This window comes from Lonchura striata, chromosome 25, assembly GCF_046129695.1.
Source record: "Lonchura striata isolate bLonStr1 chromosome 25, bLonStr1.mat, whole genome shotgun sequence".
Classification (NCBI taxonomy): domain Eukaryota; kingdom Metazoa; phylum Chordata; class Aves; order Passeriformes; family Estrildidae; genus Lonchura; species Lonchura striata.
Window position 1 is genome coordinate 3373354 of NC_134627.1, and position 26027 is coordinate 3399380.

A 26027-nucleotide genomic window follows, 5' to 3' on the forward strand; every position below is an offset into this window, starting at 1 on the left:
GAAGGAGGCCAAGAGGTCCCACTAGGCTGAGTTTTGAGTGTTGGAAAAGAAGGGAAGAGAAAAATATGAGCAGGGCAAGAAGAAGGAAACAACAGTCTGAAGCTCTACATGCAACATCTTGAGTTCTGACTTCATTCCAGCAGCATGTCCTGAGGTCTTGGAGATTCTTCCTGGAGGATGTTGGCATCAGCATGTTTAGCAGGGACGACAGCATCTGCTGCCACCATAGCAGTTGGTGATGCAGGAGATGTCAAAGCCCCCAGAGCTGATGGGCACTCCCTCGGAGCTGAGGATGCTGCCAACAGCAGCAGAGGTGGCGGCGGTGTTCTGTGGGGAGGAGCTGAGGATGGGGCCGGGCAGGGTCACCAGCACAGCAGGCGGCTGAATGACAACGTGGGAGCTCTGGCACTGCCTGACACAGCACTCAGTGCAGCTGCTGGCCAGCGGGCAGGGCCCACAGGACTGGCAGCAAGGGTTGCAGGGCTGGCACTGCTGGCACTTCTCAGAGCAGGACATGTCTGGAGCTGGCGCTGCACCTGGCACAGAGGGCAGGGAGGAAGCAGAGCACACGCACACCTGAGACACAGCCCCGAAGGCAGCCCCAGCAGGACAAGGCCCCTGCTGCCTGCGCAGCTCCAGCCTGTGCAGGCTCAGCCTGGGCATCCTTTGCCTGAGCCCAGCACGGTCCTTCCGAGCTCAGCCAGGCCCAGCTGTGCTCCTGCCTAACCAGGATTGAAATCAGCACCTCAGCCCAGCCTCAGCCCCTGCCCAGAACACACGGTCTCCCTCTGCCCGCACCACCACCACTGCAGAACACCCCCAGAAGCACAAGGAGCAGGAACAAGGAACAGAAAGATCAATGCAGTCGTGGAGAGGGTGGACAAGAAAGGGGCTTCCAACTCACCTGGTTCGCAAGGAGGAGGAGGTGACAGAAGTGGTTGAGAGAGCCACCAGTTCAGCTGCCTTTTATCCTGGCCCCACAGTGCCTCAGGGCCCACAGTTTGTGCTGCACAAGTGACGATATTCCTGCATGATCCTAAATGAATGGAAAGATTTCTGGGAATGATATGGCATGAGTTGGTTTTTCCCTCTCCAATGACTTTGCATTTCCTGGCTCACATCATTCCCATTCCTTCATGGACACTTCTTTTGAATGCTGGTATGTGAGATCCCATATTTCCTGGGGCCAAGGATGTGTGTATCAGTGTGTGTAAGAGACATGAAGTATGTGCAGAAGGGATCTCAAGGAGGCAGGTGATTCCAGCCTGAGGCATTCTTTTGGATGTTTTATACTCCCGCGATTTGGAAGGCCTCCTCTGCTCTCAGCCCTCCAGACTTTTGCTCACCACCTAATAGCTTCACTCTGTGATTTGGCCTTTGAAAGAAACATCTTTGTCTTCTTTCTCAGCCTCCACAGTGCATGAGACTCCTGTAGCACTGAGCTTCTCTCCTCCTTGGGGTTCCCAGAATCTGCTCTGACTGGGAGCTTCCCAGCACCTCCTCAGGCACATCCCTTCCTCAGGCCTCTGCCCCATGTCCTCCCCCACAATAATGTGAGTGGGAGCGTGGCTGTGCCCCGGTGTGTGCCAGTGTCTGCACATCCCTGTGCTTGTGCCCTGGTGGGAACACCCCTGAGAGCCTCTGGCCGGCACAGGGACAGTTGAACACAGGGCAGGGCGCTTGTGTGCAATCCCCCTGCCCTGTGCCTGTGCCCGTGTGCTGGGCTCTGTGCCTCTGGGCTCATCTCTGAGCACAGCTGGGCAGGCTGGCAGTGTGTCAGTGCCCCTGTGTGTGTGTCCAGAGCTGGGCCTGAGCTGAGCTCTCAGCCCAGCCATTGCACGCCCCGTAGGGCCTTCCCTGCCCAGCAGTGCCAGCCCCTCACACACACTCAGGGCCCAGTTCCTTCTCTGCAGGAACCTGGAGATGGCCATGGCACCCACATCTCTCCAGGACAATCCCAAACCTAGGCCATCCCTTTGATGGCACCTCCAGGCAGCCTTGGGGCACTCAGCTGTTTCCCACTGTCCTGGTTCCTGCCTCATGTGGAGGCTTGGAGGTGACAAAGTTCTGGTGGCTGTGTGGGGATGGGAAGTCCAGTGGCCACAGTGGCCTTCGTCCTCAGCCAGGAGCTGTGGGAACATGATACTGTCAAAAAGAATGAGTCAAGTAGGGAAAAACTTTTGACCACTTTTGGGATGTTGTGACCAGCAGATGGGAGAATTTTTCTACTAAAACATCCCGAATAAGAAAAAGTGGCAGACTCCAAGGGTAGGAGGATGGTTTTGGTTCTGTCCTCATGCTTACTTGACCCTGTGAAACCTCTCAGCTCTGCCAATGTGGTTGAAAGCTGAGCAGAAAGCTAATGTGAGAGAGGTGTTTGAAGAGAGGAGGTTCTTGACAATCCTCAGGAATGCTGTTCCCCATTCTCAGTCCTGTGACATCATCTTCATGTTATGATCAGTATTTTGGGGAATCCAGGGATTTGTTTGGGAGCTGCAATAGAAAAAGTGCATAATACTGGCCAACACCTTGTCTTCCCATAACTTTTACCATGAGCTGACTGAAAAAGTTACAACACAAGGAAGGAGAAAGCAGAGGACCAGGGTTGGATGCAAAACAACTTTATTGAGTCTAAGGAAGAGAAGGAGGGAGCTGAAAGAAGACATTAGGAGCAGCCAGCAGCCTGCAGTGGGGGTGTTGATTTGCCTGGCCTGCAAAGAAACAGAGGGAGGCAAACAGTTTCCACTAGGCTGGCATTGGGTGGTGCTGAAAGGACAGGAAATGCAGATAAGAGAGTGGAGGAAAACAGCAGTAAATCAAGGGCACAAATCCGTTGTTCCAAAGATCCATATTCAATGCAGTTCCACATTCTAAGGTTGTGTATGATTTTGCCAAGGATGTTGGCAGCATCTTTAGCAGGGGGGACAGCATCTGCTGCCACCATAGCAGTTGGTGATGCAGGAGATGTCAAAGCCCCCAGAGCTGATGGGCACTCCACCACAGCTGAGGATGTTGCCCACAGCAGCGGAGGTGGAGGATCCCACGGCGGTGTTCTGTGGGGAGGAGCTGAGGATGGGGCCGGGCAGGGTCACCAGCACAGCAGGCGGCTGAATGACAAAGTTGGAGCTCTGGCACTGCCTGACACAGCACTCAGTGCAGCTGCTGCCCAGCGGGCAGGGGCCGCAGGGCTGGCAGCAAGGGTCGCAGGGCTGGCAGCAGGACATGGCTCGGGGTCACAGGTGCACCTGGCAGAGAGGGCAGGGAGAAGCACCGCGTGAGGACACATGAGAAGCAGCACTGCACCCAAACACCCTGCAGCCCAGGCACCTCCTGGCCCCCACTGCACTGCCCAGCTCAAAGCCCAGGAGCCAACTAAGCCAAGCCACAGCCTCTCTCTGTCTGAACAAGACCTTCTCTCCTCTGCCCTCTCCCAGCAGAAGCAGCTTTGTGGCCTGCACTACAATAGCCCCTCTGAGCTGAGACCTCCAGCCAGGCAAGTGCTACTCTTGAAGCAGCAGGAGGAAGAGGAGGAGAAGGGGCTTCGCACTCACCTGGTTCCTGAGGAGGAGGAGGAGGTGAGAGAAGTGGATGAGAGAGCAGAGGCTTTGGCTGTCTTTTATAGCAGCCCTGCCCTGCCTCAGGCCCAGAGGCACCTTAGTGCAAGTCATAATTTTCTGACCAGTTGATGTTAAATGTGCACCATTGCAGTTAATGGTAGGGGCTGTGTCTTGGTTTCCTGCATTTCTGCCTTTGCATTTCCTGTCTTTTGCCCTTTGCGTTCCTCTCTGAAGACTCCTTCTAGGGCCAGGATGAGTGGCCCAAGGATTTCGAGGATATAAAGACGTCAGAGTAGGCAGAATGCTCAAGGATCATGGTCTGGTGGCATTCCATGCAGGCTCATGACCTGAACTTGTTTCATTCTTGTGGGTATTGTTGCCAAGTTACTCAGGGCATCACTCTCATTCTTCCTCTGTAGGTGCCCATCTCTCCCACATCTCTGTCTGACAACCCATGAGTTTTCACGTGCAGCCTGTTTTCCTGGCCCATTTTGGGAATGGATAGGGGACATAAGGTATTCTTTATGCTCTTGTTTCCCCTCTAACACAACTCCCCTTGATCAGCAGTGCATGCTCGCTTCTGCAGCTCATTCTTGCCCTGGGCTGGATTAGCAGCAGTGATTGGTGGCCCTTGGCTGGGTGGATGGTGCCCAACAAACTGCTCTATCAATCCCCTTCCTCCGGGGATCAGAGAAGATAATATCAATCTGAGAACAATTTGAACCATGATAGAAGGGAGTTTGCTAAAGCAAAAGTGAGAGGTTATGCATGTACGAGTACTCTGGGAAGAAAAAATTCCATGTCCTCCTTCCGTCAGGAAATAATGGCTGTCAATTTCCCACAAAGCAGGGATTCCTCACGTGTTGTGGTTACTCTCAAGGAAAAACTTTGTAACTAAGGCAGCAGAAATGGGCTTTGTGAGAAGAGCCCAGTGTCTCCAGCCATGTCTGACTGAGTCAGCTCCAGCTGTGTCCAAAGGGGACTCAGACCTGCCCCACACTGAGCACATTTGTCACACTGCTGAGGCCTTTGGGAAAGCAGATTTCATTAGAAGTAGACTGGGCTGGAAGGCAACTTCAAGATAATTTTATTCCTGTCCTCATGCTTTTACCAGTTGGGCACCCACTAAACCAGCCTGCTCAAAGCAGGGTTGAACCTTATCTTGCTCAGTTCCAATGCTGGGCATCCAAAACCATTCTGGTCACTTTAGTACGCTGCGTCACCATCCTCACGGAGAGAGACATCCTTGTGAGCTCCAAGAGGAAAGAAACAGAAAAAATTGAACTGAAAAAAACTGCACCAAGAAAGTTGCAGGGATGGCAATGCTGGGCTTCCACCACCATTTTGCAAGTGAGGAAACTGGAAGAGTTGTCAAAGAAGGAAGGACAAATCAATGGCCAAGGTTAGAATACACAAACAACTTTATTTAGTCAAAAGAAGAAAATACAGAGGCTCAGAGAGGGCACCCAAAGGCAGCAACTCAGATGCACCAGTGACATCCTGACCTGCCAAGGGAAGGAGGCCAACAGGTCCCACTGGGCTAACTTTGAAGGCTGGAGACAGGAAAGGAAAAGAAAAGGGAAATGAGAGCAGAAGAAAGAAACAAGAGTATGAAGCTCTAAATAAATGTCTTAGTTCTGACTTCATTCCAGAAGCATGTCCTGAGGTCTTGGAGGTTCTTGCAGGAGGATGTTGGCATCAGCATGTTTAGCAGGGACGACAGCATCTGCTGCCACCATAGCAGTTGGTGATGCAGGAGATGTCAAAGCCCCCAGAGCTGATGGGCACTCCCTCGGAGCTGAGGATGCTGCCAACAGCAGCAGAGGTGGAGGATCCCACGGCGGTGTTCTGTGGGGAGGAGCTGAGGATGGGGCCGGGCAGGGTCACCAGCACAGCAGGCGGCTGAATGACAACGTGGGAGCTCTGGCACTGCCTGACACAGCACTCAGTGCAGCTGCTGGCCAGCGGGCAGGGCCCACAGGACTGGCAGCAAGGGTTGCAGGGCTGGCACTGCTGGCACTTCTCAGAGCAGGACATGTCTGGAGCTGGCGCTGCACCTGGCACAGAGGGCAGGGAGGAAGCAGAGCACACGCACACCTGAGACACAGCCCCGAAGGCAGCCCCAGCAGGACAAGGCCCCTGCTGCCTGCGCAGCTCCAGCCTGTGCAGGCTCAGCCTGGGCATCCTTTGCCTGAGCCCAGCACGGTCCTTCCGAGCTCAGCCAGGCCCAGCTGTGCTCCTGCCTAACCAGGATGGAAATCAGCACCTCAGCCCAGCCTCAGCCCCTGCCCAGAACACACGGTCTCCCTCTGCCCGCACCACAACCACTGCAGGACACCCCCAGAAACACAAGGATCAGGAACAAGGAACAGAAAGATCAATGCAGTCGTGGCAAGGGTGGACAAGAAAGGGGCTTCCAACTCACCTGGTTCGCAAGGAGGAGGAGGTGACAGAAGTGGTTGAGAGAGCCACCAGTTCAGCTGCCTTTTATCCTGGCCCCACAGTGCCTCAGGGCCCACAGTTTGTGCTGCACAAGTGACGATATTCCTGCATGATCCTAAATGAATGGAAAGATTTCTGGGAATGATATGGCATGAGTTGGTTTTTCCCTCTCCAATGACTTTGCATTTCCTGGCTCACATCATTCCCATTCCTTCATGTACCCTTTTTAGAATGCTGCTATGTGAGATCCCATATTTCCTGGGGCCAATGGATGTGTCAGTGTGTGTAAGAGACATGACCTAGGTGCAGAAGGGATCTCAAGGAGGCAGGTGATTCCAGACTGAGGCATTCTTTTGGATATTTTATATTCCTGCTGGCTGTCAGGGCCTCCTCTGCTCTCAGCCCTCCAGTCTTTTTCTCACCACCTAATGGCTCCTCTATGTGATTTGGCCTTTGAATGAAACATCTTTGTCTTCTTCCTCAGCCTTCACAGCGCTTGAGACTCCTGTAGCACTGCTGCCTGAGCATCTCTCCTCCTTGGTGTTCCCAGAATCTGCTGTGACTGGAAGCTTCCCAGCACCTCCTCAGGCACATCCCTTCCTCAGGCCTCTGCCCCATGTCCTCCCCCACAATAATGTGAGTGGGAGCGTGGCTGTGCCCTGGTGTGTGCCAGTGTCTGCACATCCCTGTGCTTGTGCCCTGGTGGGAACACCCCTGAGAGCCTCTGGCCGTCACAGGGACAGTTGAACACAGGGCAGGGCGCTTGTGTGCAATCCCCCTGCCCTGTGCCTGTGCCCGTGTGCTGGGCTCTGTGCCTCTGGGCTCATCTCTGAGCACAGCTGGGCAGGCTGGCAGTGTGTCAGTGCCCCTGTGTGTGTGTCCAGAGCTGGGCCTGAGCTGAGCTCTCAGCCCAGCCATTGCACGCCCCGTAGGGCCTTCCCTGCCCAGCAGTGCCAGCCCCTCACACACACTCAGGGCCCAGTTCCTTCTCTGCAGGAACCTGGAGATGGCCATGGCACCCACATCTCTCCAGGACAATCCCAAACCCAGGCCATCCCTTTGATGGCACCTCCAGGCAGCCTTGGGGCACTCAGCTGTTTCCCACTGTCCTTGTTCCTGCCTCATGGGGAGGCTTGGAGGTGACGGTGTTCTGGTGGCTCTGTGGGGATGGGGAATCCCGTGGCCACAGTGGGCTTTTTCCTGAACCACGCAATATGGAAAATGATGCTGTCAAAGAGAGTGAGGCACCTGCAGAAACTGTTTGACCCTTTCTTGGAGGTGGTGGCCAGAAAATGGAAGTCGCTTGTACACGCCACCGAGAAGGGCAAACAGTGGCCGCTTCCAGCAAGGTGGGAGGGTGATTTTGATTCTGTCCTCAATCTAAGTGTAACCCAGAATTTTGTGTAAAAGAGGCTTCTGTATCATGAGAGAAAAGTAGGAGACTTGTGAGATCACTTGGCAAATCGGTTGGAATATGGAGACACAGGCGTTTAATTTGAAAATTCAAATGTGAATGGTAAAATTGTGTGTTTCTCCTTGGCATACTTCCAATCCTGCTTCTTCTGTTCCATCATCTGTCATGACTACTGTATTCATGCTGTGCCAGGTACTCTGAGTAACTTTCTTGCTTTGTTGCTGCAGAAATCTTTCCTTGGGGAAGTAAGTGGAGTGACATCAATGCACACGCAGAAATACACACTCTGATCCATTCCATTTATGCATTGCTGCACTGTGAGTGATGTCCAAAGACAACAATATCATAGACAGAGCAGGTCAAGTAATGTTGGACAGTGCTTCCTACTCCATGCCCAGAGCCTCAGGGGCCACCATGGGGTGCTGGAGTTGGATTTGGGACACTGGGCTTCCCTGGCAGCTCAGAGCACCTCTCCTCCAGTGGGTACTGAAGAGCCTGGCTACAGTTCCACGTGGAGTGAGAAATGTTCACTGCACAGGGTGACCAAGAGGGCCATTCCCACACCCTTCTTTTGCTTCTTCAGAAAGGCATTGTTTTATCTAAAGATGCATCTTTGTGCCAGTTGAACAGTGAGCCAGGACTGTCTGAGGAATGTGTCAAATCCCAATGCAGCAGCCACTGCAACCCCTCTGCATGTGTCAGAGATGACCAAGGTGCTGGAGAACTGTTGGGAAGGATAGATAAATAGAATTATTCATAAATAATATAGCCAGGATGAGAACAGTCCTCTCTGCTAGCCAGGCAATGCCCTTGCCTACGGATGGGCCCAGGGGTCAATTGGACTGTTCCATCTCACCCCCTAAAATGTAAGGTTCACCCTGCACCTCTATCCATCCCCTAAAACATCAAGTGCCTTTAACCCCATTGGCCCGAGCCTTGTTCCTGCCCACCTTGAAGCCCCTTGAATAGGGGGCTTCAAGGGGCCACATGGTCTCTTAGAACTTCCCCTCCTCTTAGAACTTCCTCCCCTCTCTTGTAACTTCCCCTCCTCTTGGAACTTCCCCTCCTCTTAGAACTCCCCCTCTCCTAGAGCATCCTTATGTCTCTCCCGTCCCCCATCCTCTCAAGCTTCACCACATGCTGCGTCTGGCAGTTCGAGGCAGGACCTTTATGATCCACAATAAACCTAATTGCGTAGGGCAGCCTTCAGAGATTTCTTGTCTCCATTCACCTAAACAGTCCTGGAGCAGCAGACCTTGTTACAAAGAACCTGTGCTACGAGTGATGATGTGGAACCTTTTCTCTCTGGAAAGTGAAAGGTTTTGGAGAACTCCATCCAGTTTTCCAGCAGTTCCAGGACTCCAACAAAAAGGATGGAGCCTCTTTCATTCCAGACATTCCCATGGAAAGGGTCAGTCATTTCCCAGGGGTGCACTTGTTGAAAAACACAGTGCTCCGTGGTAGCTTCCCAACAGGGGAAGAATTCCTGTCAGCAAGACTTCTCCACTGTGGCCTTTTCTCGACTGCAGTGGACATTCCTGCCAGGAATCTTTTTGGGTGCAGGCTCCTCATGGGGTCACAGCTTCCTTCATGATTCATTTACCTGCAAGGAGCCCCACAGTTTTAGGTGGGGTCATGAGTTGGAGACAGACACATGACACCACATACTGAGAGAAATCAGCAAACAGCAGTGGTTTATTATGGAAGGTCTTGTTGTAGAGGGTTTGAAACTGCGGGTTAAAACAGCTGACTGGTTGAGATCACTCTCTGCTCAGATGTCTGGCCAGTGCTGTGCCTGCATCTAAGCTTGGACAGGGTTGGCTGAGGGTCCCCTGTAGAGGTTTGAATCCAACCCATTGTACCGTGACACCATAGAAGAGCTAACCCCAGTCAGCCCAACTGTGTGCATGCTGCCAACCCCAACCTATGAAGGCCCGCAGTCCTGTGTGTCTGGACAGCAGCTGGACAGAACAGTAAATGTGGGGGAGGTGTCAGAAAAGAGGAAGCTGAGGGCTGTCCCCAAGCATTGCTGGTTCCCTTGTACCTGCTTTCACCCCCCATTTATGTCAAGCTGGGGAACCGTCTTCTTCACCCAGTAGTATTAGAGGAGTACAAAGGAATGTGTTTGTGAGCTTCTAGAGGAAAGGAACAAAGTAAAATCCACTGTAGGGCATCCCAAGCCCTGAGCTCACTGGAAAAGTTGACACAGATGGAAAGAGAAGCAGAAGCCAAGGCTTGGATGCAAAATGACTTTATTGACTCGAAGCACGAAAAAGGAGGTGGTTCCCAGAGAGCACCAGGAGCAGCCACTGAGGGACATTAGCGGTGTCCCTCTGCCTGCCCTCCAGATAGAAAGAAGGGGGAAAGCCTAGAGGTCCAGCTAGGCTGGCATTGAGTGCTGGAGATAGGAAAGGAATGGAAGAGAAAAACCAGAAGGTAAGAATGAAACAAAAGTCATAAGTCCTACATACAATGTCCCAAAATTCTGACTTCATTCCAGCACCATGCACTGAGGTATTGGAGGTTCTTGCCTGAGGATGTTGGCATCAGCATTTTTAGCAGGGACGACAGCATCTGCTGCCACCATAGCAGTTGGTGATGCAGGAGATGTCAAAGCCCCCAGAGCTGATGGGCACTCCGCCACAGCTGAGGATGTTGCCAACAGCAGCGGAGGTGGAGGATCCCACGGCGGTGTTCTGTGGGGAGGAGCTGAGGATGGGGCCGGGCAGGGTCACCAGCACAGCAGGCGGCTCAATGACAACGTGGGAGCTCTGGCACTGCCTGACACAGCACTCAGTGCAGCTGCTGGCCAGCGGGGTGGGGCCGCAGGGCTGGCAGCAAGGGTTGCAGGGCTGGCAGCAGGACATGGCTTGGGGTCACAGGTGCACCTGGCACAGAGTGCAGGGAGAAGCACAAAGTGAAGACACATGAGAAGCAGCACTGCACCCAAACACCCTGCAGCCCAGGCACCTCCTGGCCCCCACTGCACTACCCAGTTCAATGTCCAGGAACCACCTCAGCCAAGTCCCAGCCTCTCTCTGTCAGCACAAGACCTTCTCTCCCCTGCCCTCTCCCAGCAGCAGCAGCTCTGTGGCCTGCACTACAATAGCCCCTCTGAGCTGAGACCTCCAGCCAGGCAAGGGCTGCTCTTGAAGCAGCAGGAGGCAGAGGAGAAGAGGCTTCGCACTCACCTGGTTCCTGAGGAGGAGAAGGAGGTGAGAGAAGTGGATGAGAGAACAGAGGCTTTGGCTGTCTTTTATAGCAGTCCTGCCCTGCCTCAGGCCCAGAGGCACCTTCGTGGAAGTCATAATTTTCTGACCAGTTCATGTCAAATGTGCACCATCTCAGTTAATGGTAGGGGCTGTGTCCTGGTTTCCTGCATTTCTGCCTTTTCATTTCCTGACTTTTGTCCTGTGTGTTCCTATCTGAGGGCTTGTGTTAGGGCCGGAACGTGGGGCCCAAGAATTTCCGGGATATAAACTCATCCGCACAGACTGACTGCTCGGATCATCGTCTGGTGACATTCCTTGAGGTCACATAATGCATCTTAATTCCTCCCTACTGGGTCAGCCTTCCGTCAACAGTCCGTGCACATTTCTCCCCCACATTGTTGTTCTTCCGCTGTGTTGCGTTTTGCTTCTCTACAGGAGCCACAGCAAGGATGCTTGTCCCTGAGGAGTGTTGCCCGACATCCCTAAGCTGCCTTGTCCAACATGCTGGTCTTTCTCACCATATATTCTTTACTGATAATCCTTGGTTGTTATTACTGGCTCTTCTGAAGTTGACCTTGGCTGGATGGCCAGTGCTCGACAGTCATGCTATCACTCCAACTTCTGAAGTGGACAGGGAAGTCAAATTAAGGTGCAAAAAAAATTGAGGCATGGGGCAAGGCGGTTGGCTAAAGTAACACTTTCATAATACTTTGCTCTTGAAATTTTGCTTCACACTGTGATGGATCCTGTCCCTCTTGTAAGAGCTGAATGATTTGGAAGCTGGGGAAGAAGGCTGAAGGAATGGACTCAGTGTCATTGAAGAGTCCAGTGTCTCCCGCCATGTCTGACTGAGTCAGCTTTGGCTGTGTCCAAAAGGGACTCAGCACTGCTGAGCCCAACTCAGAGTACATTTGTCACACTGGTGATGCCTCTGTGAAAGCATATTTCATAAGAAATGGTTTGGTTTGGGAGGAAAAGGTTTAAATGTGGAAGAATTAGGAGCATGATTGCAGGTTCACTCAAGTGACCTTGCAGCTGACAATGCCAGGGCCTGGAGAGTCTCAGTGTGGGAAACACCAAATGCATGCCTACTACTGCTTTAACCAGTGTTTGGAGAAGTAGCATCTGTGTGTAAAGACAGTGCCAGTGTTGGGAGAGACGTGGAGACCCTCTCATGGACGTGCTTAAGCTCCCTGTTTTGGGAGAGAGAAGACCAAAGCTCAGAGATCACAAAAAGCCCAGGGAGATCACAGCACTGGTGTAAAGAGGAGCCCTGGTTGCAAGGACTGGGCCAAAGGAGAATAACATTCACACTTGCATCTCCACCTAAGTGTTCCCTTGGTGTTCTCTGTGTAGAGCGGCAAGGAAATAAGTTTGCTCTTTGCCTTTCCACCCTGGTTTTGTGGTTGTTCCATACACCTGACTGTGTCAACTCAAAATCTTGAGATGGAAGGGAACCTAAGCAACATTTTCTTTCATTTGCAGCACACCATCCACCCGACAAAATATGGACCAGGATGGCACCCACAAAATTAAGTGGCTCAAATTCCTCAGCAATCTTGCCTTAATATTAGAGAAATGAGAAGAAACTTTTCTGTGCAACTTGTTCCAGTGCCGCATCACCCTCAATGTCAGGGTATCCACATCAGCTCCAATGGAAAGGGCACAAGGAAGATCCGTAGCAGTGAGTCCTGCTCTCTGCTATTTCCTGAGGTGACTGGATGAGTTCTCAGAGGTAAAGGAGAAGAAATAGGCCCAGCGGTGGATGCAAAAAGAACTTTATTGAGTCTAAAGAAGCAAACAAGCTAATGGTCAAAGACAGCACCAGGAGCAGCCGCTAAGATGCCGAGGAGCGTGCGTCTGCCCAGCCTGCAGGATCCAGGGAGAGGAGGGGTGGGGGACAGAACCACCAGGCTGCCATTGGCACATGGTGATAGGAAAGGAGAGAGCAGAAGAAGGAACTAATAGCAAAAGAGGCTAAATTCCATGTTAAAATATTTTGTCTGCATTCCTAGAGCCTGTCCTGAGGTCTTGGAGGTTCTTGCTGGAGGATATTGGCATCAGCATGTTTAGCAGGGACGACAGCATCTGCTGCCACCATAGCAGTTGGTGATGCAGGAGATGTCAAAGCCCCCAGAGCTGATGGGCACTCCCTCGGAGCTGAGGATGCTGCCAACAGCAGCGGAGGTGGAGGATCCCACGGCGGTGTTCTGTGGGGAGGAGCTGAGGATGGGGCCGGGCAGGGTCACCAGCACAGCAGGCGGCTGAATGACAACGTGGGAGCTCTGGCACTGCCTGACACAGCACTCAGTGCAGCTGCTGGCCAGCGGGCAGGGCCCACAGGACTGGCAGCAAGGGTCGCAGGGCTGGCACTGCTGGCACTTCTCAGAGCAGGACATGTCTGGAGCTGGCGCTGCACCTGGCACAGAGGGCAGGGAGGAAGCAGAGCACACACACACCTGAGACACAGCCCGCAAGGCAGCCCCAGCAGGACAAGGCCCCTGCTGCCTGCGCAGCTCCAGCCTGTGCAGGCTCAGCCTGGGCATCCTTTGCCTGAGCCCAGCATGGCCCTTCCGAGCTCAGCCGGGCCCAGCTGTGCTCCTGCCTAACCGGGATGGAAATCAGCACCTCAGCCCAGCCTCAGCCCCTGCCCAGAACACATGGTCTCCCCTCTGCCCGCACCACAACCACTGCAGAACACCCCCAGAAGCACAAGGAGCAGGAACAAGGAACAGAAAGATCAATGCAGTCGTGGAGAGGGTGGACAAGAAAGGGGCTTCCAACTCACCTGGTTCGCAAGGAGGAGGAGGTGACAGAAGTGGTTGAGAGAGCCACCAGTTCAGCTGCCTTTTATCCTGGCCCCACAGTGCCTCAGGGCCCAAAGATTGTACTGCACAAGTGACGATATTCCTGCATGATCCTAAATGAATGGAAAGATTTCTGGGAATGATATGGCATGAGTTGGTTTTTCCCTCTCCAATGACTTTGCATTTCCTGGCTCACATCATCCCCATTCCTTCATGGACACTTCTTTTGAATGATGGTATGTGAGATCCCATATTTCCTGGGGCCAAGGATGTGTGTATCAGTGTGTGTAAGAGACATGAAGTATGTGCAGAAGGGATCTCAAGGAGGCAAGTGATTCCAGCCAGTGGCATTCTTTTGGATGTTTTATACTCCCGCGATTTGGAAGGCCTCCTCTGCTCTCAGCCCTCCAGACTTTTGCTCACCACCTAATAGCTTCACTCTGTGATTTGGCCTTTGAATGAAACATCTTTGTCTTCTTTCTCAGCCTTCATAGTGCATGAGACTCCTGTAGCACTGAGCTTCTCTCCTCCTTGGGGTTCCTAGAATCTGCTCTGACTGGGAGCTTCCCAGCACCTCCTCAGGCACATCCCTTCCTCAGGCCTCTGCCCCATGTCCTCCCCCACAATAATGTGAGTGGGAGCGTGGCTGTGCCCCGGTGTGTGCCAGTGTCTGCACATCCCTGTGCTTGTGCCCTGGTGGGAACACACCTGAGAGCCTCTGGCTTACACAGGGACAGTTGAACACAGGGCAGGGCGCTTGTGTGCAATCCGCCTGCCCTGTGCCTGTGCCCGTGTGCTGGGCTCTGTGCCTCTGGGCTCATCTCTGAGCACAGCTGGGCAGGCTGGCAGTGTGTCAGTGCCCCTGTGTGTGTGTCCAGAGCTGGGCCTGAGCTGAGCTCTCAGCCCAGCCATTGCATGCCCTGTAGGGCCTTCCCTGCCCAGCAGTGCCAGCCCCTCACACACACTCAGGGCCCAGTTCCTTCTCTGCAGGAACCTGGAGAGGGTCACGGCATCCAAATCTCTCAAGGACAATCCCAAACCTAGGCCATCCCTTTGATGGCACCTCCAGGCAGCCTTGGGGCACTCAGCTGTTTCCCACTGTTCTTGTTCCTGCCTCATGGGGAGGCTTGGAGGTGACAAAGTTCTGGTGGCTGTGTGGGGATGGGAAGTCCAGTGGCCACAGTGGCCTTTGTCCTCAGCCAGGAGCTGTGGGAACATGATACTGTCAAAAAGAATGAGTCAAGTAGGGAAAAACTTTTGACCATTTTTGGGATGTTGCAACTAGCAGATGGGAGAATTTTTCTACTAAAACATCCCGAATGAGAAAAAGTTGCAGACTCCAAGGGTAGGAGGATGGTTTTGGTTCTGTCCTCATGCTTACTTGACCCTGTGAAACCTCTCAGCTCTGCCAATGTGGTTGAAAGCTGAGCAGAAATCTAATGTGAGAGAGGTGTTTGAAGAGAGGAGGTTCTTGACAATCCCCAGGAATGCTGTTCCCCATTCTCAGTCCTGTGACATCATCTTCATGTTATGATCAGTATTTTGGGGAATCCAGGGATTTGTTTGGGAGCTGCAATAGAAAAAGTGCATAATACTGGCCAACACCTTGTCTTCCCATAACTTTTACCATGAGCTGACTGAAAAAGTTACAAAACAAGGAAGGAGAAAGCAGAGGACCAGGGTTGGATGCAAAACAACTTTATTGAGTCTAAGGAAGAGAAGGAGGGAGCTGAAAGAAGACATTAGGAGCAGCCAGCAGCCTGCAGTGGGGGTGTTGATTTGCCTGGCCTGCAAAGAAACAGAGGGAGGCAAACAGTTTCCACTAGTCTGGCATTGGGTGGTGCTGAAAGGACAGGAAATGCAGATAAGAGAGTGGTGGAAAACAGCAGTAAATCAAGGGCACAAATCCGTTGTTCCAAAGATCCATATTCAGTGCAGTTCCACATTCCAAGGTTGTGAATGATTTTGCCCAAGGATGTTGGCAGCATCTTTAGCAGGGGGGACAGCATCTGCTGCCATAGCAGTTGGTGATGCAGGAGATGTCAAAGCCCCCAGAGCTGATGGGCACTCCGCCACAGCTGAGGATGTTGCCAACAGCAGCGGAGGTGGAGGATCCCACGGCGGTGTTCTGTGGGGAGGAGCTGAGGATGGGGCCGGGCAGGGTCACCAGCACAGCAGGCGGCTGAATGACAAAGTTGGAGCTCTGGCACTGCCTGACACAGCACTCAGTGCAGCTGTTGGCCAGCGGGCAGGGGCCGCAGGGCTGGCAGCAAGGGTCGCAGGGCTGGCAGCAGGACATGGCTTGGGGTCACAGGTGCACCTGGCACAGAGGGCAGGGAGAAGCACAAAGTGAGGACACATGAGAAGCAGCACTGCACCCAAACACCCTGCAGCCCAGGCACCTCCTGGCCCCCACTGCACTGCCCAGCTCAAAGCCCAGGAGCCAACTAAGCCAAGCCACAGCCTCTCTCTGTCTGAACAAGACCTTCTCTCCTCTGCCCTCTCCCAGCAGAAGCGGCTCTGTGGCCTGCACTACAATAGCCCCTCTGAGCTGAGACCTCCAGCCAGGCAAGTGCTACTCTTGAAGCAGCAGGAGGAAGAGGAGGAGAAGGGGCTTCGCACTCACCTGGTTCCTGAGGAGGAGGAGGAGGTGAGAGAAGTGGATGAGAGAGCAGAGACTTGGGCTGCCTTTTATAGCAGCCCTGCCCTGCCGCAGGCCCAGAGGCACCTTAGTGGAAGTCATAATTTTCTGACCAGTTCATGTCAAATGTGCACCATTGCAGTTAATGGTAGGGGCTGTGTCCTGGTTTCCTGCATTTCTGCCTTTGCATTTCCTGTCTTTTGCCCTGTGTGTTCCTATCTGAAGACTCTTTCTAGGGCCAGGATAAGCGGCCCAAGGATTTCCAGGATATAAAGACGTCAGAGTAGGCAGAATGCTCAAGGATCATGGTCTGGTGGCATTCCATGCAGGCTCATGACCTGAACTTGTTTCATTCTTGTGGGTATTGTTGCCAAGTTACTCAGGGCATCACTCTCATTCTTCCTCTGTAGGTGCCCATCTCTCCCACATCTCTGTCTGACAACCCATGAGTTTTCACGTGCAGCCTGTTTTCCTGGCCCATTTTGGGAATGGATAGGGGACATAAGGTATTCTTTATGCTCTTGTTTCCCCTCTAACACAACTCCCCTTGATCAGCAGTGCATGCTCGCTTCTGCAGCTCATTCTTGCCCTGGGCTGGATTAGCAGCAGTGATTGGTGGCCCTTGGCTGGGTGGATGGTGCCCAACAAACTGCTCTATCAATCCCCTTCCTCTGGGGATCAGAGAAGATAATATCAATCCGAGAACAATTTGAACCATGATAGAAGGGAGTTTGCTAAAGCAAAAGTGAAAGGTTATGCATGTACGAGTACTCTGGGAAGAAAAAATTCCATGTCCTCCTTCCGTCAGGAAATAATGGCTGTCAATTTCCCACAAAGCAGGGATTCCTCACGTGTTGTGGTTACTCTCAAGGAAAAACTTTGTAACTAAGGCAGCAGAAATGGGCTTTGTGAGAAGAGCCCAGTGTCTCCAGCCATGTCTGACTGAGTCAGCTCCAGCTGTGTCCAAAGGGGACTCAGACCTGCCCCACACTGAGCACATTTGTCACACTGCTGAGGCCTTTGGGAAAGCAGATTTCATTAGAAGTAGACTGGGCTGGAAGGCAACTTCAAGATAATTTTATTCCTGTCCTCATGCTTTTACCAGTTGGGCACCCACTAAACCAGCCTGCTCAAAGCAGGGTTGAACCTTATCTTGCTCAGTTCCAATGCTGGGCATCCAAAACCATTCTGGTCACTTTAGTACGCTGCGTCACCATCCTCACGGAGAGGGACATCCTTGTGAGCTCCAAGAGGAAAGAAACAGAAAAAATTGAACTGAAAAAAACTGCACCAAGAAAGTTGCAGGGATGGCAATGCTGGGCTTCCACCACCATTTTGCAAGTGAGGAAACTGGAAGAGTTGTCAAAGAAGGAAGGACAAATCAATGGCCAAGGTTAGAATGCACAGACAACTTTATTTAGTCAAAAGAAGAAAATACAGAGGCTCAGATAGGGCACCCAAAGGCAGCAACTCAGATGCACCAGTGACATCCTGACCTGCCAAGGGAAGGAGGCCAACAGGTCCCACTGGGCTAACTTTGAAGGTTGGAGACAGGAAAGGAAAAGAAGAGGGAAATGAGAGCAGAAGAAGGAAACAAGAGTATGAACCTCTAAATAAATATCTTAGTTCTGACTTCATTCCAGCAGCATGTCCTGAGGTCTTGGAGGTTCTTGCTGGAGGATGTTGGCATCAGCATGTTTAGCAGGGACGACAGCATCTGCTGCCACCATAGCAGTTGGTGATGCAGGAGATGTCAAAGCCCCCAGAGCTGATGGGCACTCCCTCGGAGCTGAGGATGCTGCCAACAGCAGCGGAGGTGGAGGATCCCACAGCGGTGTTCTGTGGGGAGGAGCTGAGGATGGGGCCGGGCAGGGTCACCAGCACAGCAGGCGGCTGAATGACAACGTGGGAGCTCTGGCACTGCCTGACACAGCACTCAGTGCAGCTGCTGGCCAGCGGGCAGGGCCCACAGGACTGGCAGCAAGGGTCGCAGGGCTGGCACTGCTGGCACTTCTCAGAGCAGGACATGTCTGGAGCTGGCGCTGCACCTGGCACAGAGGGCAGGGAGGAAGCAGAGCACACGCACACCTGAGACACAGCCCGCAAGGCAGCCCCAGCAGGACAAGGCCCCTGCTGCCTGCGCAGCTCCAGCCTGTGCAGGCTCAGCCTGGGCATCCTTTGCCTGAGCCCAGCACGGTCCTTCCGAGCTCAGCCAGGCCCAGCTGTGCTCCTGCCTAACCGGGATGGAAATCAGCACCTCAGCCCAGCCTCAGCCTCTGCCCAGAACACACGGTCTCCCTCTGCCCGCACCACAACCACTGCAGAACACCCCCAGAAGCACAAGGAGCAGGAACAAGGAACAGAAAGTTCAATGCAGTCGTGGAGAGGGTGGACAAGAAAGGGGCTTCCAACTCACCTGGTTCGCAAGGAGGAGGAGGTGACAGAAGTGGTTGAGAGAGCCACCAGTTCAGCTGCCTTTTATCCTGGCCCCACAGGGCCTCAGGGCCCACAGTTTGTGCTGCACAAGTGACGATATTCCTGCATGATCCTAAATGAATGGAAAGATTTCTGGGAATGATATGGCATGAGTTGGTTTTTCCCTCTCCAATGACTTTGCATTTCCTGGCTCACATCATCCCCATTCCTTCATGGACACTTCTTTTGAATGCTGGTATGTGAGATCCCATATTTCCTGGGGCCAAGGATGTGTGTATCAGTGTGTGTAAGAGACATGAAGTATGTGCAGAAGGGATCTCAAGGAGGCAGGTGATTCCAGCCTGAGGCATTCTTTTGGATGTTTTATACTCCCGCTTTTTGGAAGGCCTCCTCTGCTCTCAGCCCTCCAGACTTTTGCTCACCACCTAATAGCTTCACTCTGTGATTTGGCCTTTGAAAGAAACATCTTTGTCTTCTTTCTCAGCCTCCACAGTGCATGAGACTCCTGTAGCACTGAGCTTCTCTCCTCCTTGGGGTTCCTAGAATCTGCTCTGACTGGGAGCTTCCCAGCACCTCCTCAGTCACATCCCTTCCTCAGGCCTCTGCCCCATGTCCTCCCCCACAATAATGTGAGTGGGAGCGTGGCTGTGCCCTGGTGTGTGCCAGTGTCTGCACATCCCTGTGCTTGTGCCCTGGTGGGAACACCCCTGAGAGCCTCTGGCCGGCACAGGGACAGTTGAACACAGGGCAGGGCGCTTGTGTGCAATCCCCCTGCCCTGTGCCTGTGCCCGTGTGCTGGGCTCTGTGCCTCTGGGCTCATCTCTGAGCACAGCTGGGCAGGCTGGCAGTGTGTCAGTGCCCCTGTGTGTGTGTCCACAGCTGGGCCTGAGCTGAGCTCTCAGCCCAGCCATTGCACGCCCCGTAGGGCCTTCCCTGCCCAGCAGTGCCAGCCCCTCACACACACTCAGGGCCCAGTTCCTTCTCTGCAGGAACCTGGAGAGGGTCACGGCATCCAAATCTCTCAAGGACAATCCCAAACCTAGGCCATCCCTTTGATGGCACCTCCAGGCAGCCTTGGGGCACTCAGCTGTTTCCCACTGTTCTTGTTCCTGCCTCATGGGGAGGCTTGGAGGTGACAAAGTTCTGGTGGCTGTGTGGGGATGGGAAGTCCAGTGGCCACAGTGGCCTTTGTCCTCAGCCAGGAGCTGTGGGAACATGATACTGTCAAAAAGAATGAGTCAAGTAGGGAAAAACTTTTGACCACTTTTGGGATGTTGTGACCAGCAGATGGGAGAATTTTTCTACTAAAACATCCCGAATAAGAAAAAGTGGCAGACTCCAAGGGTAGGAGGATGGTTTTGGTTCTGTCCTCATGCTTACTTGACCCTGTGAAACCTCTCAGCTCTGCCAATGTGGTTGAAAGCTGAGCAGAAATCTAATGTGAGAGAGGTGTTTGAAGAGAGAAGGTTCTTGACAATCTCCAGGAATGCTGTTCCCCATTCTCAGTCCTGTGACATCATCTTCATGTTATGATCAGTATTTTGGGGAATCCAGGGATTTGTTTGGGAGCTGCAATAGAAAAAGTGCATAATACTGGCCAACACCTTGTCTTCCCATAACTTTTACCATGAGCTGACTGAAAAAGTTACAACACAAAGAAGGAGAAAGCAGAGGACCAGGGTTGGATGCAAAACAACTTTATTGAGTCTAAGGAAGAGAAGGAGGGAGCTGAAAGAAGACATTAGGAGCTGCCAGCAGCCTGCAGTGGGGGTGTTGATTTGCCTGGCCTGCAAAGAAACAGAGGGAGGCAAACAGTTTCCACTAGGCTGGCATTGGGTGGTGCTGAAAGGACAGGAAATGCAGATAAGAGAGTGGAGGAAAACAGCAGTAAATCAAGGGCACAAATCCGTTGTTCCAAAGATCCATATTCAGTGCAGTTCCACATTCCAAGGTTGTGTATGATTTTGCCCAAGGATGTTGGCAGCATCTTTAACAGGGGGGACAGCATCTGCTGCCACCATAGCAGTTGGTGATGCAGGAGATGTCAAAGCCCCCAGAGCTGATGGGCACTCCACCACAGCTGAGGATGTTGCCCACAGCAGCGGAGGTGGAGGATCCCACGGCGGTGTTCTGTGGGGAGGAGCTGAGGATGGGGCCGGGCAGGGTCACCAGCACAGCAGGCGGCTGAATGACAAAGTTGGAGCTCTGGCACTGCCTGACACAGCACTCAGTGCAGCTGCTGGCCAGCGGGCAGGGGCCGCAGGGCTGGCAGCAAGGGTCGCAGGGCTGGCAGCAGGACATGGCTTGGGATCACAGGTGTACCTGGCACAGAGTGCAGGGAGAAGCACAAAGTGAAGACACATGAGAAGCAGCACTGCACCCAAACACCCTGCAGCCCAGGTGCCTCCTGGCCCCCACTGCACTGCCCAGCTCAAAGCCCAGGAGCCAACTAAGCCAAGCTACAGCCTCTCTCTGTCTGAACAAGACCTTCTCTCCTCTGCCCTCTCCCAGCTGAAGCAGCTCCGTGGCCTGCACTACAATAGCCCCTCTGAGCTGAGACCTCCAGCCAGGCAAGAGCTACTCTTGAAGCAGCAGGAGGAAGAGGAGGAGAAGGGGCTTCGCACTCACCTGGTTCCTGAGGAGGAGGAGGAGGTGAGAGAAGTGGATGAGAGAACAGAGGCTTTGGCTGTCTTTTATAGCAGCCCTGCCCTGCCTCAGGCCCAGAGGCACCTTAGTGGAAGTCATAATTTTCTGACCAGTTCATGTCAAATGTGCACCATTGCAGTTAATGGTAGGGGCTGTGTCTTGGTTTCCTGCATTTCTGCCTTTGCATTTCCTGTCTTTTGCCCTGTGTGTTCCTATCTGAAGACTCCTTCTAGGGCCAGGATGAGCGGCCCAAGGATTTCGAGGATATAAAGACGTCAGAGTAGGCAGAATGCTCAAGGATCATGGTCTGGTGGCATTCCATGCAGGCTCATGACCTGAACTTGTTTCATTCTTGTGGGTATTGTTGCCAAGTTACTCAGGGCATCACTCTCATTCTTCCTCTGTAGGTGCCCATCTCTCCCACATCTCTGTCTGACAACCCATGAGTTTTCACGTGCAGCCTGTTTTCCTGGCCCATTTTGGGAATGGATAGGGGACATAAGGTATTCTTTATGCTCTTGTTTCCCCTCTAACACAACTCCCCTTGATCAGCAGTGCATGCTCGCTTCTGCAGCTCATTCTTGCCCTGGGCTGGATTAGCAGCAGTGATTGGTGGCCCTTGGCTGGGTGGATGGTGCCCAACAAACTGCTCTATCAATCCCCTTCCTCTGGGGATCAGAGAAGATAATATCAATCCGAGAACAATTTTAACCATGATAGAAGGGAGTTTGCTAAGGCAAAAGTGAAAGGTTATGCATGTACGAGTACTCTGGGAAGAAAAAATTCCATGTCCTCCTTCCGTCAGGAAATAATGGCTGTCAATTTCCCACAAAGCAGGGATTCCTCACGTGTTGTGGTTACTCTCAAGGAAAAACTTTGTAACTAAGGCAGCAGAAATGGGCTTTGTGAGAAGAGCCCAGTGTCTCCAGCCATGTCTGACTGAGTCAGCTCCAGCTGTGTCCAAAGGGGACTCAGACCTGCCCCACACTGAGCACATTTGTCACACTGCTGAGGCCTCTGGGAAAGCAGATTTCATTAGAAGTAGACTGGGCTGGAAGGCAACTTCAAGATAATTTTATTCCTGTCCTCATGCTTTTACCAGTTGGGCACCCACTAAACCAGCCTGCTCAAAGCAGGGTTGAACCTTATCTTGCTCAGTTCCAATGCTGGGCATCCAAAACCATTCTGGTCACTTTAGTACGCTGCGTCACCATCCTCACGGAGAGGGACATCCTTGTGAGCTCCAAGAGGAAAGAAACAGAAAAAATTGAACTGAAAAAAACTGCACCAAGAAAGTTGCAGGGATGGCAATGCTGGGCTTCCACCACCATTTTGCAAGTGAGGAAACTGGAAGAGTTGTCAAAGAAGGAAGGACAAATCAATGGCCAAGGTTAGAATGCACAGACAACTTTATTCAGTCAAAAGAAGAAAATACAGAGGCTCAGAGAGGGCACCCAAAGGCAGCAACTCAGATGCACCAGTGACATCCTGACCTGCCAAGGGAAGGAGGCCAACAGGTCCCACTGGGCTAACTTTGAAGGCTGGAGACAGGAAAGGAAAAGAAAAGGGAAATGAGAGCAGAAGAAAGAAACAAGAGTATGAAGCTCTAAATAAATGTCTTAGTTCTGACTTCATTCCAGAAGCATGTCCTGAGGTCTTGGAGGTTCTTGCAGGAGGATGTTGGCATCAGCATGTTTAGCAGGGACGACAGCATCTGCTGCCACCATAGCAGTTGGTGATGCAGGAGATGTCAAAGCCCCCAGAGCTGATGGGCACTCCCTCGGAGCTGAGGATGCTGCCAACAGCAGCAGAGGTGGAGGATCCCACAGCGGTGTTCTGTGGGTAGGAGCTGAGGATGGGGCCGGGCAGGGTCACCAGCACAGCAGGCGGCTGAATGACAACGTGGGAGCTCTGGCACTGCCTGACACAGCACTCAGTGCAGCTGCTGCCCAGTGGGCAGGGGCCGCAGGGCTGGCAGCAAGGGTTGCAGGGCTGGCACTGCTGGCACTTCTCAGAGCAGGACATGTCTGGAGCTGGCGCTGCACCTGGCACAGAGGGCAGGGAGGAAGCAGAGCACACGCACACCTGAGACACAGCCCCGAAGGCAGCCCCAGCAGGACAAGGCCCCTGCTGCCTGCGCAGCTCCAGCCTGTGCAGGCTCAGCCTGGGCATCCTTTGCCTGAGCCCAGCACGGTCCTTCCGAGCTCAGCCAGGCCCAGCTGTGCTCCTGCCTAACCAGGATGGAAATCAGCACCTCAGCCCAGCCTCATCCCCTGCCCAGAACACACGGTCTCCCTCTGCCCGCACCACAACCACTGCAGAACACCCCCAGAAGCACAAGGAGCAGGAACAAGGAACAGAAAGATCAATGCAGTCGTGGCAAGGGTGGACAAGAAAGGGGCTTCCAACTCACCTGGTTCGCAAGGAGGAGGAGGTGACAGAAGTGGTTGAGAGAGCCACCAGTTCAGCTGCCTTTTATCCTGGACCCACAGGGCCTCAGGGCCCAAAGATTGTGCTGCACAAGTGACGATATTCCTGCATGATCCTAAATGAATGGAAAGATTTCTGGGAATGATATGGCATGAGTTGGTTTTTCCCTCTCTAATGACTTTGCATTTCCTGGCTCACATCGTTCCCATTCCTTCATGTACCCTTTTTAGAATGCTGGTATGTGAGATCCCATATTTCCTGGGGCCAAGGATGTGTCAGTGTGTGTAAGAGACATGACCTAGGTGCAGAAGGGATCTCAAGGAGGCAGGTGATTCCAGACTGAGGCATTCTTTTGGATATTTTATATTCCTGCTGGCTGTCAGGGCCTCCTCTGCTCTCAGCCCTCCAGTCTTTTTCTCACCACCTAATGGCTCCTCTATGTGATTTGGCCTTTGAATGAAACATCTTTGTGTTCTTCCTCAGCCTTCACAGCGCTCGAGACTCCTGTAGCACTGCTGCCTGAGCATCTCTCCTCCTTGGTGTTCCCAGAATCTGCTCTGACTGGAAGCTTCCCAGCACCTCCTCAGGCACATCCCTTCCTCAGGCCTCTGCCCCATGTCCTCCCCCACAATAATGTGAGTGGGAGCGTGGCTGTGCCCCGGTGTGTGCCAGTGTCTGCACATCGCTGTGCTTGTGCCCTGGTGGGAACACACCTGAGAGCCTCTGGCCGGCACAGGGACAGTTGAACACAGGGCAGGGCGCTTGTGTGCAATCCCCCTGCCCTGTGCCTGTGCCCGTGTGCTGGGCTCTGTGCCTCTGGGCTCGTCTCTGAGCACAGCTGGGCAGGCTGGCAGTGTGTCAGTGCCCCTGTGTGTGTGTCCAGAGCTGGGCCTGAGCTGAGCTCTCAGCCCAGCCATTGCACGCCCCGTAGGGCCTTCCCTGCCCAGCAGTGCCAGCCCCTCACACACACTCAGGGCCCAGTTCCTTCTCTGCAGGAACCTGGAGATGGCCATGGCACCCACATCTCTCCAGGACAATCCCAAACCCAGGCCATCCCTTTGATGGCACCTCCAGGCAGCCTTGGGGCACTCAGCTGTTTCCCACTGTTCTTGTTCCTGCCTCATGTGGAGGCTTGGAGGTGACGGTGTTCTGGTGGCTCTGTGGGGATGGGGAATCCCGTGGCCACAGTGGGCTTTTTCCTGAACCACGCAATATGGAAAATGATGCTGTCAAAGAGAGTGAGGCACCTGCAGAAACTGTTTGACCCTTTCTTGGAGGTGGTGGCCAGAAAATGGAAGTCGCTTGTACACGCCACCGAGAAGGGCAAACAGTGGCCGCTTCCAGCAAGGTGGGAGGGTGATTTTGATTCTGTCCTCAATCTAAGTGTAACCCAGAATTTTGTGTAAAAGAGGCTTCTGTATCATGAGAGAAAAGTAGGAGACTTGTGAGATCACTTGGCAAATCGGTTGGAATATGGAGACACAGGCGTTTAATTTGAAAATTCAAATGTGAATGGTAAAATTGTGTGTTTCTCCTTGGCATACTTCCAATCCTGCTTCTTCTGTTCCATCATCTGTCATGACTACTGTATTCATGCTGTGCCAGGTACTCTGAGTAACTTTCTTGCTTTGTTGCTGCAGAAATCTTTCCTTGGGGAAGTAAGTGGAGTGACATCAATGCACACGCAGAAATACACACTCTGATCCATTCCATTTATGCATTGCTGCACTGTGAGTGATGTCCAAAGACAACAATATCATAGACAGAGCAGGTCAAGTAATGTTGGACAGTGCTTCCTACTCCATGCCCAGAGCCTCAGGGGCCACCATGGGGTGCTGGAGTTGGATTTGGGACACTGGGCTTCCCTGGCAGCTCAGAGCACCTCTCCTCCAGTGGGTACTGAAGAGCCTGGCTACAGTTCCACGTGGAGTGAGAAATGTTCACTGCACAGCGTGACCAAGAGGGCCATTCCCACACCCTTCTTTTGCTTCTTCAGAAAGGCATTGTTTTATCTAAAGATGCATCTTTGTGCCAGTTGAACAGTGAGCCAGGACTGTCTGAGGAATGTGTCAAATCCCAATGCAGCAGCCACTGCAACCCCTCTGCATGTGTCAGAGATGACCAAGGTGCTGGAGAACTGTTGGGAAGGATAGATAAATAGAATTATTCATAAATAATATAGCCAGGATGAGAACAGTCCTCTCTGCTAGCCAGGCAATGCCCTTGCCTACGGATGGGCCCAGGGGTCAATTGGACTGTTCCATCTCACCCCCTAAAATGTAAGGTTCACCCTGCACCTCTATCCATCCCCTAAAACATCAAGTGCCTTTAACCCCATTGGCCCGAGCCTTGTTCCTGCCCACCTTGAAGCCCCTTGAATAGGGGGCTTCAAGGGGCCACATGGTCTCTTAGAACTTCCCCTCCTCTTAGAACTTCCTCCCC

At 52.9% G+C, this 26027-nt stretch overlaps 1 pseudogene; it reads right to left on the reverse strand.

The window, feature by feature from the left end:
• Positions 1 to 9968: 9968 nt before the first annotated feature.
• Positions 9969 to 10740, reverse strand: LOC144247497 (feather keratin Cos2-2-like; annotated as a pseudogene).
• Positions 10741 to 26027: the final 15287 nt, after the last annotated feature.